This window comes from Oryctolagus cuniculus, chromosome 15 (assembly GCF_964237555.1).
Source record: "Oryctolagus cuniculus chromosome 15, mOryCun1.1, whole genome shotgun sequence".
Classification (NCBI taxonomy): Eukaryota; Metazoa; Chordata; class Mammalia; order Lagomorpha; family Leporidae; genus Oryctolagus; species Oryctolagus cuniculus.
In genome coordinates, this window is record NC_091446.1 from 49,685,296 (window position 1) to 49,702,885 (window position 17,590).

Here is a 17,590-nt window from a genome sequence, read left to right on the forward strand (position 1 = left end):
GAAGTCAGGTTTTTTCAAGAAGCTGGCAACCTGAGGAAATGACGGACATTCCTTTCACAAAGACCATCTCAACTTCCCACGTTGGCAGGAAAGCTTTTGAAGGGAGCAGAAAAGGAAGGCAAAAGGAGAGATCAGGAACAAGGGATAGGAAAGCTGCATGTTGGCCTCCAAACAGGCAACAGGGGCTGGTCAGTGTCACAGTGGCTATCTTCAGCTTGTAGTTCTCTTGATACTTTGATCAGAGCCAGACTACTTTGCTAGTTTCTGGAATTTCTCCAATTGCTGGAATTCTCAAATGAGCATTTTTTTTCTGTTAAATTAAACATAAGTCTGATTAGTCACAAGTCAATAGACAGCAAAATGGAGTGATTTGGTGTATTGTGCTGGTAACTGGCATGTATTCAGCAAATACTAGGTAGTTTAAGAAACATGTGTGGTTGATTATGTTTATGAGCAAAGACACTGCACTGTACCAGCATGATTTCTGAAGATTTCAAACCTCCCCAAACCTCTGAATTTGCCAAAATGATTCAACTATTTTATATGTCTACTTTCACTGGAGAATGTAAATAAAATCCTTTAACAAACCCATAATTTCATATGTACTACACCAAAAAGATCAAGCTGATGATTTTATTTCAGAAAAGATTTTACAAGATACAATTATCCTGCTTTCCAGAGTTGAACTGATAAATTAAATGGAGAACAGTTTTGTATTTGACAGCATGTGAATTTGACCCTTTGTTGCTTTTTTTTTTTAAGATTTATTTATTTATTTGAAAGGCAGAGTTACATAGTGAGAGAGAGAGAGAGAGAGAGAGAGAGAAAGAAATCCTCCATCTGCTGGTTCACTCCCAAATGGCCTTATCTGACCAGGACAGGGTCAGGCTGAAGCAAAAGTGTCAGGAACTTTATTCGGGTTTCCCACATGGGTGCAGGGGCCCAAGGACTTGGACTACGTTCTGCTGCTTTCCCCAGAACATTAGCAGGCAGCTGGATCTGAAGTGGACTAGCCAGCACTCAAACTGGCACCAAGATGGGACGCCAGCCCTGCAGGCAGCAATGTTACCCTTTAAACCACAGTACCACACCTCTCTGTTGCTTTTAACATTGATCACATTAAGATTGTGACATTTTGGCACACAATTGTGTGAACAATGGTAAAGAATTATAGGGAATCAATTGAAAAATCATTCGATTTACAGAGGCGTCAATTATATAGAAGATACTTTCTAAAATGAAAATGATGTTTACCAACTACCTAAAAATATATGAGATCAAGAAAAAAATCAAATAAACAAAGAAAAAAATGAGATATTGGCTGGCGCCGCGGCTCACTAGGCTAATGCTCCCCTTTGCGGTGCCTGCACACCGGGTTCTAGGCCCGGTCGGGGTGCCAGATTCTGTCCCAGTTGCCCCTCTTCCAGGCCAGTTCTCTGCTGTGGCCCGGGAGTGCAGTGGAGGATGGCCCAGTGCTTGGGCCCTGCACCCCATGGGAGACCAGGAGAAGCACCTGGCTCCTGCCATCGGATCGGCGCGGTTTGCCGGCCTCAGAGCACCGGCCGCAGTGGCCATTGGAGGGTGAACCAACGGCAAAAGGAAGATCTTTCTCTCTGTCTCTCTTTCTCACTGTCCACTCTGCCTGTCAAAAAAAAAAGAAAATGAGATATGATATAAATAGCTACCTAAGCCTTGTTTTAGTTTTTTCAATTCCTGACAGGATATTCAATTATTTGTAAAATATAAATATGTGATTTATAGAGAAAATACACTGAAAATGATAAAAACAAAGTCTATCTTAGAGTACTGACATGCACTTGTTACCATAAATCAGCAGAATGTCAGGACAAACAACTCTTCTGCAGTTTGTAATATCACTTATAAAATCAAATGGGTGATATTACTGTGCACTTTTTGAGGTTCAATAACTTGTTTGGATTTTTAATAGAAGAAAAAAATTTAGCATTGGTAATAAGAATATTGCATTTTCCAAAGGTAATTGTGATATCATTAAGAAAATATAAACACTGAAGGCAGTATTTTCATGAACATAATGATGGAAGAATTTTATTAGAAATTATTAAGTTCTCGTAATGTATTTTTATCAATTTAGTGTCTAACAAAAATATTATTTTGTTATTTTTGTTATTTTCAAAATGAGTTAAAGAAATCAAACAATTGCGTACCGTATAAATGTTGAAAGGACTTAGGTAAGATGTAGAGAATTAGGAAATTATTAGGAGATTATTTTACCATGCTACTGAGAGAAGAGGACAGGATAGTGAAGAAAAGGGGGAACTGAGAATATAGTCAAGGCCTTTTGTGAAAGTAAGAAACCACAATGAGTCAGTTTTGCTTGGACATCAATGAGCTTCTCCAACTTGCATGACACACTTGATGGAGTAAAGTGAAAGCAATGGAATGCACCCTAGAAGGCTGGATAGTACTCTATGCCATATATTTTTAGATAGAGGATTGAAATACATACAGAAGAAAGTTTCTGAAAAAATAATTTTAATAGCTAAACTTTTATTCAATGCATGCTGTATTAATCTTATGTTTCCTTCACTCATGTAATGTTCAACACAACTATATTAAACAGATTCTGTCTCCTTAGTGCATCAACGGAAACACATGCAACAGGAGTTAAAAAAACTCACACATTGTTACACACTTTATTATATAGAAAGAATCCAACTCCATACAGTCTGGCTTCAGGACCCATTCTCATAACTAGTAAGGCATTTGAGTTATTCTAGCAGTCTTTTTGATTTTTAAAGTACTAGATCATATCTCAATAAAATGAAATCAACTGAAAATGAAAAGCAAGCCATTTTCAATGAAAATAGCTTTTAGCAGGGAGAAATGTCATCATCCTCACTGCTAATATTCCCAAACTACCACTGTTAAACTGCTGTGGCTTTTCGCACAATGGAAGAAGATTTCATACTCAGAGTTAATGAATGGGAAATAAACTTTGGTATAGTTCGCATAATAAAAGTATAGGATGCAAATGTCACCCAGAAATTTTCTTTCAAAAAGCATCTCTTCTTTCCCAATATTCAGACACTTCTTCATCATCAGAAATTTTTATATAAAAGCATTAAATCTGTTATTTTTTACAAATAGTGATGAGAGTTTAATATGGAAAAAGTCACATTTACTCTATGTTTAGATTTCAATATAGAAAGTTGATTTGTTTTTAGAAAGATATTCCATCTAGTGGTTCAGTTTCCCAAAGCCTGCGACAGTCAGGGCTGAGCCAGCCTGAAGCCAAGAGCCTGGAATTTAATCTGAGTCTCCCACGGGGTGGCAAATACGCAGGTGCTTGAGCCATCATCTGCTTCCAGGAAGTTGGACTCATATGCTAAGTGGGGACTTAAATCCAGGTACTACCATATGATAGCCAGTTGTCCTAAGTGGTGTCTGAACTACTATGCCAAATGCCCATCCCGAAAGACTGATTTTGTAAAAATAAACAAGTTCTAAAAAACCTTAAACAAATTAATTTGGGAAAACACAAAAAGTTATTTTAGTATCTGGTATTCATTTTCTGCCATTTGTTATAAATTACCATAAATTTAGCAGCTTAAAACAACACCCATTTATCATCTAATAGACTTATGGGCTAGAAGCCTAGGCACAGCTTAATTGAATTTCTTGCTCAAGGTCTTACGAAGCTACAGTTTAATGTGTTTGCTAAACTTGCAGTTTCATGCAAGGCTCAGTGTTCTCTTCCAAACCCTTGTAGGAAATTGGCAGAATTCAGTTTCTTGCAGTTGCAAGACTGAGACACTCAGTTTCTAGAGGTTGCTTTTCTAAATAGGTTGTGCACAACATGACTATTTGCTTTTATTCTTAGAGCACAAACTTTGAGTCTCTTAAGAGACTCCTGAGGTTACTTAAAACCAATCCAACATATAATCTCATTTTTTAATAACTCATATTCAACAGATCAGGAAACTTAAAGTGTATTTGCAAAATCCCTTCACCACCACACTGTAACCTAATCACAAGACAGACACCCATCATACTCACCAGTCTCACTGTCAATAAAAAGGAAATAGATTACACAGAGTCTGGGCACCAATGAGTAGGAATCACAGAATCTTGGAGCTCTGCCTATAGACTATTTTGCCATATGCCAAAAAGACAAACCCATGCTATTTTACAGTGTTTTCTTTCAGGGGAATATTAGTGATTGAAGGAATTTTTTACTGCTGTGCTAATCCTCTGGGTACGTGCTCTGCTAAGACTTCGTGATAGCATTGACGTGGTTTTGATTTTTATTTTCAGATGCTCCCACCACTGCCTCAAGTTTCTTAATAACCTCTCCTGATGTCCATGACTACCATGATCTCCCTCTTTACTTAAGCAACTTCCCTCAGCTAGCTCATCTGCTCTGCTCTCAGAGTTAAGGAGGCTTCAAGTGACAGACTTGTAGGTGGTGCATACGGGAAATAAAATAAAAAATAAATTTCCCAAAACTTATGCTTTCTTTGCTTCCACTCTAAGGAGTAGGGAAACATATATTATATTCCCAATTGCTTGGAAACTAGGACTAGCCTTGTGATAAAATTGCACTCAATGAGAATTGAAAACAATTCTGCTAAAAGGCACTGAGGAATTAATAAATACTTTTACTGTGAAATGTAGAAAAGCTCCCCTTCTCTAAATTTCACCCCTAACATCCTGCTCCTGGATTTATGTCTTTGATTATAGTTCCGATATTGTAAATCTCTGTACCTAATTTTGCACCCTAGGGTGAAAAGCATAAATTTTGGGAACAAGTATAATAGAGCATATGGGTAGAGAGAGAGTGGGTCCCTTATATCACTGTTGGGCAAGCAAACACAAGCCAAATATTTATAGTGTTCTGTCCCTAATGGAAGAGTGATTTAATGTTCTTTAAGCATGGGCCAATGTTGAGGTGCAGCGAATAAAGCCACTGTCTGAGATGCTGGCAAACTGGCACCCGTCCCAAAGTTCCAGCTGTTCCACTTTTGACCCAGCTCCCTGCTAATGGCCTGGGAAAAACAGCAGAAGATTGAGCCCCTCCTACCCATGTGGGAGACCTGGAAGAAGCTATTGGCTGCCATCTTCAGCCTGACTCAGTGCTGGCTGTTGTGGCCATCTGGGGAGTGAAACAGTGGATGGAAGGTCTCTCTCTCCCTCTTCCTCTCCCCTTCTCTCTCCTTATTCTTTCTTTCCCTCTAACTCAAATTTTCAAATAAATATATTTTTAAGTAACAATGTTTCTTCAAATGGAAAGATATTGTCCTTTCAGTCTTGCAATTCAAGGATATTGTCTTCTTTCACAAAAAACTTTCCACAAAGTCCAGGTGTGTGGGCAGGTGTGAGAATTCAGTACAGTTTCTTACTGCACCACAAACTATTTTTCACTGCCAGTCTGCCAAGCTTGGCTCCTGTGTGTCTGACCCATAAAACCATGGTCGTTTCCATCAAAGAAGTTTTCTCTCTCTGGATCATGCTATTTTTCATTCAAACTAGCTAGCTTTTTTATTTATTTATTTATTTTTGCTTTCTGATAATAGCTACTCTAACTAGGAAGAGATGATAGCATTGCAGTTTTGATTTGCATATCCTTGATGGCTAACGATGTTGAATTTTTTTCACATGAATAGCTTGCAAATATTTTCTCCCATTCTACACAGTGCCACTTTACTCTGTTAATTGTTTCCTTTGCTGTGTAGAAGCTTCTTGGCTTGATATGATTCTATGTAACTGGCTTCATCTTGCATACTATATTTTGGGAATTTTTACTCTGGAAAGTCGTTTACACTGATGTCTTAAAATGTTTCAATGTTTTCTTCTAGTACTTCCGTATCTTACATTTTGGCCTTGACTTATTTTTAATTGATTTTTGTATAAGTTAAATGGTGTTATGATTCAAAATAACAAATGCTAGAAAGGATGTGAAGAAAAGGAAACTCTACACATTGTTTGTTGGAGCATCAATTAGTACAACCATAATGGAGTTTCCTTTAAAAACTGAAGCGTATCTGCAGTATAATCTAGGTATCTATCTCACTTCTGAGTATGTCACCAAGGGAAATGAATAGACATGTCAAAGAGATACCTGTTCACTACAACTAAGATATGGAATCAACCTATTTGCCCTTCAGTAGATGCACGGATAAAGAAGATGCAATACACATACACACACACACACACACACTATAATATTACTCAAGCACAAAAATAATGACATTACACCATTTGCAATGACATGAATGGAAATAAAGGACATTATGCTAAGCTAAGTAAGTCAATATAGAAAGACAAATACTTGTCTGTTTCTGCTGGGTCTTAGTCCACCCGAACGAGGATGGACTGGGTCCGAAGAAAGGTATGTGCGCTGCTCGCCTGTTCCACAGCCTCCCGATCCTGGAGACAGTCAGACGCAGCGGGGAGTCAAGTCAAGCAAGCAAGAACTCTGTTTATTGGCACATGGAAAAGCCTTTTAAAGCACAAGACCACATGATTACTGGGGCAGGGCTTAAGGACCAACCAGTTACTTAAAAGGTCATTTTACAGGGCAAACTTTTACAGGACCAGCCATATGTCTGTACACTCATCATCAGTTGTTACCTCCCCTGATGCTGTGCGGCCAATCAGCTTTGGTGGTAAACGACTTTGGACACTGCCCACCTTACTTCCTTTGGGCGCCATCTTTGAATTGCCACGTGTGCCTAATTTCCCTTCAGCCACCATCTTTGAATTGCCTCCTGTGCCTAATTTCCCCACATGTTTCAAATGTGGAAACCACAAAAGAAGTTGATCTGGGTGGATAATAGTGATTGCTAGAGGCTGGGAAGTTTGGTGTGGAATCAAAAGAGGTTAGATAATGGGTATGAAGATACAGTTAGGGGCCAATGCTGTGGCACAGAGGGTTAAAGCCCTGGCCTGAAATGTCAGCATCCCATATGGGCACCTGTTCTAGTCCCAGCTGCTCCTCTTCTGATCGATCCAGCTCTCTGCTGTGGCTTGGGAAAGCAGTGGAAGATGAGCTGAGTCCTTGGGCCCAGGTACCCACGTGCGAGACCCCAAGGAGGCTCCTGGCTCCTAGTTTTGCATTGGTGCATCTCCGGCCATTTAGGCCATCTGGGGAGTGAACCAGTGGATGGAAGACCTCTTTCTCTGTCTCTACCTCTCTGTGTAACTCTTTCAAATAAATAAAATAAATCTTAAAATAAATACAGCTAATGAAATAAATAAGTTCTGCTGCCCTACAGTAAAAAGAGAGGATCACAACTCACAATAAACTATTATATATTTTATGAGTCAATAGAAGATCTTAAAATCTCTGAAAACAAAGTTATCAAAAGGAGATGGAAATATTAATTACCACGATTTGATCAGTATACATTATACATAAACAATGGAATTTCATACTATAGCCCAAAATTATGTATAACATTTATGCTTTGGTGTGAAATGTTTTAAATGTTTGAGATAGGAATACTCACTTTACTGAATTGGTCTAATAGAGAGGCAAACTTCTGGTCCTTATCTAAGACACACTAAATCAGAAACCAGAATTGGGATTTAGCGATCTGTGGAGCAGGTGATCCTGCACAAAATAGTTGAGTGGAAATATTTTAACAAATGAAGACTTGGATAAATAATGTATGGCTCTGCAAAACTGTTGTTTATATTTTGGATTTTAAAATTACAGTGAATTGGGGCTAGCACTGTGGCGTAACAGATAAAGCTGCCACCTGCAGTGCTGGCATCCCATATGGGCACTGGTTTGAGTCCAAAGGGCTCCTCTTCTGATCCAGCTCTCTGTTATGGCCTGGGAAAGCAGTAGAAGATGGCCCAAGTCCTTGGGCCCTTGCACCCTCATGGGAGACCTGGAAGAAGCTCCTGGCTCCTGGCTTTGGATTGGTGCAGCTCCAGCCATTGCAGCCATTTGGGGTGTGAATCAGCTTATGGAAGACTTTCTTCTCTCTCTCTCTCTTTTTCTCTCTCTCTGCCTCTGCTTCTCTGTAACTCTGCCTTTCAAATAAATAAATAAATCTTTAAAAAAATTACAGTGAATTTTCCAATAATACTAATAGTGTATTTTTATATGTTGATAACAAGAACATTCTTAAATGGCTATACATAAATCATGTCTATATATACATTTGGTACACAAAATTAAACAGAATCATTACTAATGGTATAATCAGTAAGTAAGTTATACCTGCTAAATTTGTGATAAATTATGATCATAAAAATTCTATCAGGCATGAGTTTTAAAGAAAATAATGGCTCGGTTCCCTGAATTCAACATTAAAAGAATTAATATCTATGTTAAACATTCAAGTATATTGACCACTGAGAAATAGGCACAAATATTGAACCTAAGACAGTTTATTATGTTCTCAGATATGGCAAGAGCTTTTTGTAATAAAATAAGCATATAAACATAAGCCCTAGGGATGTTAGTCCGCACCCAGCACTTTTCATTATTCATTGCCAAGACAACCATATCTTTTTATGTCACAATGGCTGTTTTCTTCAGTAGCAATTCATACTTTGCTTAGTTTCTAAGCCAGAACTAGTTCCCTATAATTTCATTTTCAAAGCACTTCTTGAGAGAGATGCAGAGAGAGAGAGAACATGCACTCCCATCTAATCGTTCACACCCCAAATGCCCACAATCACAATGGCCAAGGCTGAGTCAAGGCTGGAGCTAGAAGCGAGAAATTGATATGGTTGACCATGTGGAGGCAGGAATCAAATTATGTGAGCCATTACCACTGCCTTTCAGGATCTGCACTGGTGAGAAACCAAGTCAGATATTGGAGCTGGGCATTGAACTTAAGAACTCCAGTGAGGGATGTTGTGTCTTCACCACTAGGGTCAATGCCTGCTCCCTCCCTATAATTTTGTAACATAATTTTATTTATTTAAGTATAGAAACAGGGGCCAGTGCTGTGGCACTGCCTGCTGCCCCGGCATCCCATATGGGTGCTGGTTCAAGTCCCAGCTGCTCCAACTTCTGTGCCAGCTCTCTGCTGTGGTCCAAGTCCTTGGACACCTGCACCAGCATGGGAGACCCAGAAGAAGCTCTTGGTTCCTGTCTTCAGGTCTGCGCAGCTCTAGCAGTTGTGGCCATCTGGGGAGTGAACCTGCAGATGAAAGACCTCTCTCTCTCTCTCTCTATCTCTATCTCCCTTCCCCTTCCCCTTCTCTCCCTCTCTGCCTCTGCCTCTCTATAACTCTGCCTTTCAAATAAACAAATAAATCTTTAACAAAAATAAAATATATAAGCAATGAAGATTTCCAAGGAAAGAGAGTGAAAAAAGAAAAAAAAATACCCCCTCCACACACACACACACACACACACACACAGGAAGTATATTGATATTGAAAACACTCTGAGAAATGATTGATCCAAGTTCCCTGACAGTAGAATGAATTTCTGTTCTTTTATTTATTTATTTTTCATTCTTTTTTTTTTCCTGACAGGCAGAGTTAGACAGTGAGAGAGAGAGAGACAGAGAGAAAGGTCTTCCTACCGTTGGTTCACCCCCAAATGGCTGTTACTGCCGGCACACTATGCCGATCCGAAGCCAGGAGCCAGGCGTTTCCTCCTGGTCTCCCATGCAGATGCAGGGCCCAAGCACTTGGGCATCCTCCACTGCTTTCCCTGGCCACAGCAGAGAGCTGGACTGGAAGAGGAGTAACCGGGACAGACCAGCGCCCCAACCAGGACTAGAACCTAGAGTGCTGGCGCCGCAGGCCGAGGATTAGCCTAGTGAGCCACGGCGCCAGCCTATTTTTTCATTCTTGGCAGAACCAAGCATGAGAGGTTGCTAGAAAAAATAGCTCTCTTCAAATCATGTCTCAGGTTGTAGCCACTGATCTCATAAATTCTTGCAAGCAAACAGATATCTTATTATGTTAAGAAGTTATACCCATTAGCTACACACTAAGCAATTCAAACTGCTTAGTTTACTAACTGTTTATAACTGTTTACTCTGCAGTCTCAGGCCAACTTTTCTTTCAATAGCACACATTTATTTATAAAATCCATATTTACAATTTCAATCAAAAATAAATCTGCTACGGAAAAATTTAGAAGAAAATTCATTTAGTGAAATAGTCATTATTCTAGAATATACATGGTCTCATCTCTTCAAAAATGACACAACACTCATTGAAGATCTAATTTCCTTTCATTATTAACCAAAAAACAGCAAAACAAAAACACAATTCCCAATGAATGAACAGGAAGTAAAAATCCATTTTCACCAATAGACTGGTAGCATTAAGGATCTTCAAAAATGTTATGGAAATACTTATGATCAAAAACTCTTCATGAATTAAAAAAAATGGGTTGCTCTTAAATATTTTCCAAATATGTAGATGGTTCCTAATATACTAGCATACCTTTTCATTGTACAAACTACATACATCTCTTCAAAGGGCAACTTCAATCAATTAGAAGTTTTTTTCAATGATAGAGAAAGAGGAATAAAATCAAAGAGGTAGTCATAGCAGCAGAATAACTACAGTAATAGCTGCAATAAAATAAAACATAAAAAAGCACCAAAGACATTGAATGAGCATGGAAGAAGTTACGACAAAGGAGAGCAAAGGAAAATGAGAAACGAGAAAGGGTAATGAATATTACAAATTCTATGGACAGGGGTGAAAAACCTTCTTCATTGGTCAACACTTCTGAAAATTACAGTCAATGCTCTGGAACCCATTTCCAGGTAGTCCTGTACCATTGTTGAGTAGATACAACCTAGTCATTTCTTGGTAGCAGTCCTAAGACATCTGATGACTCACCATAGGATACTCATGGGGATCTCTTTAGCATGGAAATATTAGCAATCTAGAAACACAGGGAATTGATCCACATGGAGAAACTTCTGGTCAATAAAGAATGGCAGATAATTGAGACGTGTATTTTCCATCTCCCTGACTTTCACAAAACAGTCTAATTTTCAAGGCTTTTCACAGCACTGAATAAAGATAGGTTTTCTTCACTGTTTACAGAGAAATTGGCTCATGATATTCAAATTATCAACATCAAGCACATATTTTGCCTAATATCTTTCTTATTTTCATAGTCAAATTAGAATTGCAGAATTATATGTCCTCTTTTTGAAATTGAGGATGTACTCAACAACCTAGATAAATTGAAACGCCAACTTCAGGACAAACAGGCAAGATAAACATTTATATGTTGTGAGAAAAATTTCCTTTTAATGTTCTGTGAAAAATCTATATTTTGCTGATGGAAGAAATATTATATGACAGGTACTATCCTTGATTCTGAACATGTACTACAATGCAGTTCCTGCCCTCTGGAAAGTTAATTAAGAGGTGATCATCAAATGGACAGGGATCCCTTTAGGAACATAAGAGCAGTGAAGATTTCACTAGAGTTTACAGCCAAATATAAAACTTTTCTCTTTATTTATGCATAGAAAGGTTTTCTAGTATAGAGGATTTACAGAGAAATACAGAATATCTTGCTAACTTTAACTGATGTCTTAAAATTTAGTGTTTGGAGTAGGCAAGCAAAGAAGTGGATAAGTCACTGTTTGGGATACCTGCAACTCATATCAAAGAGTCTGATTTGAGTCTCAGCCCCTCTGCTTCTAATCCAACTTCCTGCTTATCTGCACCGTGGGAGGAAGCAGGTGATGATCCAAGTGCTTGGGTCACTGTCACTTTATGTGGGCCACCTTGATGGAGTTCAGGCTCTTGGCTTCAGCCTGTCCAAGACCTAGCTAATGCAGACATCTGGGGAGTGAATGAGCAGATATAAACTCTCACTCCATCTGATTATTTTCTGTGTTTTCAATGAAATTAAAATAAATGATAAATTTCCTTAAAAATTAACATGAATTTTCCTGTTATATTTTTTCAATTTCATTTTTGGTAATAAATTAGTCATCACATTTTCTTTATAGTATTTTTTCATGGATAAAATTCAGTCAAACCACTTGGGTATAATTTTTCCCTAGAGATAATCAAGTTTAATTAGTTGTTATTTGAATTTAAGATAATTAGTTTAATATGTGCTCTTTTTTTAACATTTTGAAAATTAATCCTCTAAAGATTTCTATTTTTTCTAAGTTTCTCTCTTGTGTTTTTGGTAAATATAATTATATTTTAATATGATTTAAAGGATAAATATGCAATAAACCCATATGCCTTATTATTAAATATAGGCACTATAAGTTTTTCTCCTATGCCAGTTGGATAAGGGATAGGAACTTGCAATGAACACTCTTGGTTTCTATTTTATATTAAAGGAAGTAGATTAATCATTCCTTGACATTAAAGCATAACTTATTAATACTGGAGTGACTGTGCCTTAATGACATGAAACTCTGATCATAGTTCCTTTTTCCCATTTTATTCCTCTGGATTCTTCAGACTATTTTCTGTATGTGTTATCAGGCAAAGCCTTATCATGGAGTTGAGCAGTGTCTCTGTCAGTCTGTCTGTCATTCTCACCACAGTCCAGCTGCTCTGCCTGTTATAAAGAGTTCAAGGAAGCTTCCCCTACAATTTTTCCTGCAATTCAAAATAAAAGAGTAGGGGTGGCACTGTCACACAGTGGATAGCTGGCATTCCATATGGTCACTGGTTATAGTTCCAGCTTCTCTGTTTCCAATCCAGCTCGCTACTAATAGCCAGAAAAAAGCAGCAGAAGATGTTCCAAGTACTTGCGTCACTGACACTCACTTGAGATGCCCAGATGAAGATCCTGGCTCTCGGCTTTACCTGGCTCATCCCCGGTCATTGTGGACCCTTGGAAAGTGAAACTGTTGAAGGAAGACCTCTCCCTCTTTCTCTCTCTCTCTCTCTCTCTCTCTCTCTCACACACACACACCCGCCTCTGTAACTCTTTCAACTATATTTATAAATATTTTTAAAAAATAAAAGAGGAAAGAGATTTCATTTTGGCTCCATATGTGGAATTCAACCATATCTTTCAATGCAATTTTCACAAGAAAAAAACTTCATTTACATTTATAAGGCACTTTCATCTCTTTGCAAACCAGACATCTATCTTCGCACCTGATTTAAGTTCTTTGTGTATATGCATTCATTTGTCATGATCTCAAAGGGAAGAAAACAAAGACCTAAGTCTTAGAGTATGGTAAGTTTGGTACAGTCACTAAAAGAAACAAGATGATTTACCTGAATTAAGGTGGAAAACATAAGCTATTTCTGTGCTTAGCTCTATACTATATACTTTGCACTTGTACTGGATTTTACTCTATTAACTTTGTTTTGTGACAAATATGTTTCAATATTCACTGCAAAGCAGAGAGCCAAGTAGGTAGAGTCAACCATCAACAATCAAGTCAACTCTGCATAGAATTTGGATCCCATGTTGAGCAAGTGTGTTCTAGACAACAAATTGCTTCCATTTCTATGTTCTCATTCCATGCAAACCATTGAAATCTACACGTTAATATTTTTAGAGATAAAAATTAAGAATTAAAAAATTTAATTTGCTCAAAGTCAAATAATTATCCAATAGAAGAGCTGAAGTTCAAGTCCAGCCTCATCAGACAGCAAAAATCGGGTATCTGCTAATAGTTAGCAGATCATTTCCTGTATTATAAGAAAGCTTTACTCTTCTTAGAGCTGGAGGTATTTAATATATATGTATATATCCTCTAAATATAGTCATATGACAGGTTCATCCTCTGTCTCAGAAGTACCTTTTGCTTAATGTCCTTCTTGCTCTGACAACAGCTGCCTTTTGACTCCTGTTCTATGCAGATAAAAGAGCTAGTCTCCCACTTGAGGAAACAAGATCTGTGAATGCAGTCTTTCAAGAAAATTATTCAGAATGTAAAGTTCACTGAATCTGATACCTGCTTCTACCATTTAATATCAAAATGCCCCAGCCAAAGCCATGGTGACCTTCTAAACTTCCCTTAACAAGAGTAAGGTCATCACCTACCTAACTTGACAGGCAGCATTGCTCCAAATATTAATTTTCACCAGTTAAGATTACTATTGATGTCTTCAATGTGAGAGCAGAAGGAACAGTTTCCAAACCCTTTGGTTTGTTTTAATTTTAACAAAACAGGTTTATATATTACTATAGCTGACCTACCTCATCTCTGAAACAGATATTAGGAAAGATGGCCAGAGTGATCATTCTACTGCTATCTCCATGTACTAAGCTCAAGGTAAGGTGCCAATATATTACGGGGTACCAAAGAATGAAACCTCATTGAGGAGTAAACATTGTAGAACCATACCAATGATGCTGATGTAAAAGACAGCAAGACAATTTGTTGCATTCTTTAAGTATTAGATAAACTAATGAGGATTGTACTTTCTGCTACACAATTTTACCACTTTGGCTAGAAAGCTATTTCAGGCTCAAGTTGGAGAATGCTTAAATTGTGCATTTACTTTTGACATACAACGTTAATGTTGAATTTTTTCAGCTATTTGCATTTCCTACCTGTGTCGCCTAAACTACTAAAACAGAATCTGACTCTTTTTTTGTCTTAAACTCCTGTTCTCTGCATTTCTGGATTGCAAAATAATATTTCTGTCAAAGCAAACAGTCCCTTTTCTTTCTCTCTGCTTGGAAAGATGCCTCCCTGCAAAGGTGGCACCAACTCTGCTGCCACATGGTCCAACTCCTATACTGGTGTGTAGGGAAGGACAAATACAAAGGTCATTCTGGAGATTTGAAGGTAAAGCAAGCACAGAGAGATGGCATGGCAGTATAAAAATAAACTTTATCAAAAAGAAGGTCAAAGAACTGATGTTGGTCAAGGAAAGCTTTTGCACTTAGTTGCAGAAGATCAGCTTGAAACCACTAATTGCTTTCCTTTCCCCCAACATATGGAGAATGATGCTGAATTTGATGATGTCCAGTATCAGATGAAAATGATGCAAAGCCCGGCCGGCGCCACAGCTCAATAGGCTAATCCTCCGCCTACCGGCGCCTGCACACCGGGTTCTAGTCCCAGTCGGGGTGCCGGATTCTGTCCCGGTTGCCCCTCTTCCAGGCCAGCTCTCTGCTGTGGCCTGAGAGTGCAGTGGAAGATGGCTCAAGTGCTTGGGCCCTGCACCCCATGGGAGACCAGGAGAAGCACCTGGCTCCTGCAGTCGTATCTGCGCGGTGCGCTGGCCGCAGTGCACCGGCTGTGGCAGCCATTGGAGGGTGAACCAACAGCAAAAGGAAGACAAAAGGAAGACCTTTTTCTCTGGCTCTCTCTCTCACTGTCCACTCTGCTTGTAAAAAAAAAAAAAAAAAAAAGAAAGAAAAAAAGAAAATGATACAAAGCCTTCAAAAAGTAAACATTGATCATATCATGCCTCATCCATCACCCAGGCACTCTGTATTCCCAGTTCAGTTACCAGTGTAATATCGAAGACTTTGTTGTTTTCTTTACAATACCATAAAAACTACCCAAGGATCTCTTTTGCTATAGGCCCAATAACTGACTAAGTTTTCCCCCAGAAGCACTGAAAAAGGAAAATATCATTTTTGAGAATGTGTTCAAAGAAATGACAATTATAATTAAAGAATTAACAGCTGGGGGTCATCCTTGTGGCATAGCTGGTTGAGCCACTACCTGCAGGGCCGGCATCCCAAATGGGTACTGATTTGAGTCCCGGATGCTCCATTTCTGATCCAGTCCCCTGCTAATGGTCTGGGAAAGCAGAATAAGATGGCCCAGGTGCTTGGTCCTCTGCACCCATGTGGGAAAAGCAGAAGAAGCTCCTGGCTCCTGGCTTCAGCCTTGCCCAACCCTGGTTGTTGTGGCCATTTGGGAAGTGATTCAGCAGGTAGCTCTCTCTCTCTCTGTCTCTCTCGATCTCTCTATAACTGCGCCTTTCAAAAAAAATAAATCTTTTTTTTTTTTTTAATTCACATCTGATCAATGTCTTATGCGGAAGCTTGAAAAGAAGTAAGCTGTAGCAGACAAACATGGACTGCTCAGTCTTGCCAGCAACAATGACTTGGGGAGGAATCTATAGCTACTGACAGAACAGAATAAATGAGCCAAGATTTAGCTAAATACAACACATGTTTGAGGAGCACAAGTAAGAAGCAGTCACAGATTCACTAGGCTAATCCTCCGCCTAGCGGCGCCGGCACACCGGGTTCTAGTCCCAGTCGGATTCTGTCCCGGTTGCCCCTCTTCCAGTCCAGCTCTCTGCTATGGCCCGGGAGTGCAGAGGAGGATGGCCCAAGTGCTTGGGCCCTGCACCCACATGGGAGACCAGGAGAAACACCTGGCTCCTGGCTTCGGATCAGCACGATGCGCTGGCCACAGTGCGCTGGTCACAGCGGCCATTGGAGGGTGAACCAACAGCAAAAGGAAGACCTTTCTCTCTGTCTCTCTCTCTCACTGTCTCACTGTCCACTCTGCCTGTCAAAAAAAAAAAAAAAAAAAAAAAAAAAAAAAAAGCAGCCACAGAAATAACAGTATTGGCAGCATCTCCAACAGGGGAATACACAGTTCCTGAGTCTCACAGAAAACCTGCTCTCCTAGGAGGATCTTTTCAAGCTCTTCGAATCACCCCAGCCACCTGCCAGTATGGACTTGCTGCTCTCTGCAGGCCAGATTAACATTTACTGCCAGAACATCAAGGAGTTCACTGCCCAGGACTTAAGCAAACTCTTCATGGCCCAGACTCTTCAAGAATACAACTAATTAAAGGAAATTTACAGAAAATGAGTTAACATGGACCCTTTGGCAACTATTAAAAGTACATTTGCATTTTGAAAAGCAAAGATAATTTATTTAATGCTATTTCTGTCTTTGGTGGTAATGTCTTTCTAACCAAAAATAAAACAAAATCTTAATCACACACACACACATACACACACAGCCAGAGAAGAGAAGTAACATTGTGCTTTGTTTTTCTTGAATTCTTCATTGAATGAAATTATAATTAGGGCTAATTTTCACAGGGTTATTGTTTGTAGCTGAATAACTACAGAACAGAAGTTAAACCATTAATTCATAGGTAAAAAACACTTCCTACATATAATTCAAAAGTATTTACTCTCAAATAATTAATTTGGAATTGGAATAACTGGACTTTTTCTGCTGATGTTGGATTTCTGGACTTTTTCTGCTGATGTTGGATTTAACGTCCTAACATGAAAGTATTAGTTGACTTTGGTCCTTCTTTCCATATCCTGGAATCAATTCTGCTTTGAACAATAACATTTATAGCAAGAAATGCTAAGATTGAGAGAGCTCTTTTCAACATCCTGAAAATTACATATGATTTCCTTACTGGCTTTAAAATATGATCTTGTCTTATAGTTTATTCTAATTTTATTGATACGTGACAATTTGTGCACACATATGAACAACAGTGAACACTAAGTATGGAAGTGTCAGGTAGGCTGAAAGGCAGGTGGATATTAGTTTATTATTAATGAACCCAAGGAATCCCCTAAAGACTTATATTGGTAGTGAATTTGCTTTATAAGTAGACATTGAAATCCACAACCTTGAACACTTTGCTTTCAGTTACAAGAGGGTTCAGAGAATGTGAAATCATTTTAGAACACATCATTAGTCTTGGGCCCAGAGCAATAGCTGGA

General features: G+C 38.8%; 1 pseudogene; it reads left to right on the forward strand.

Annotated features, from left to right (window-relative positions):
- Positions 1 to 14,645: 14,645 nt before the first annotated feature.
- LOC100338009 (eukaryotic translation initiation factor 3 subunit H-like) lies at positions 14,646 to 16,685 on the forward strand (annotated as a pseudogene).
- Positions 16,686 to 17,590: the final 905 nt, after the last annotated feature.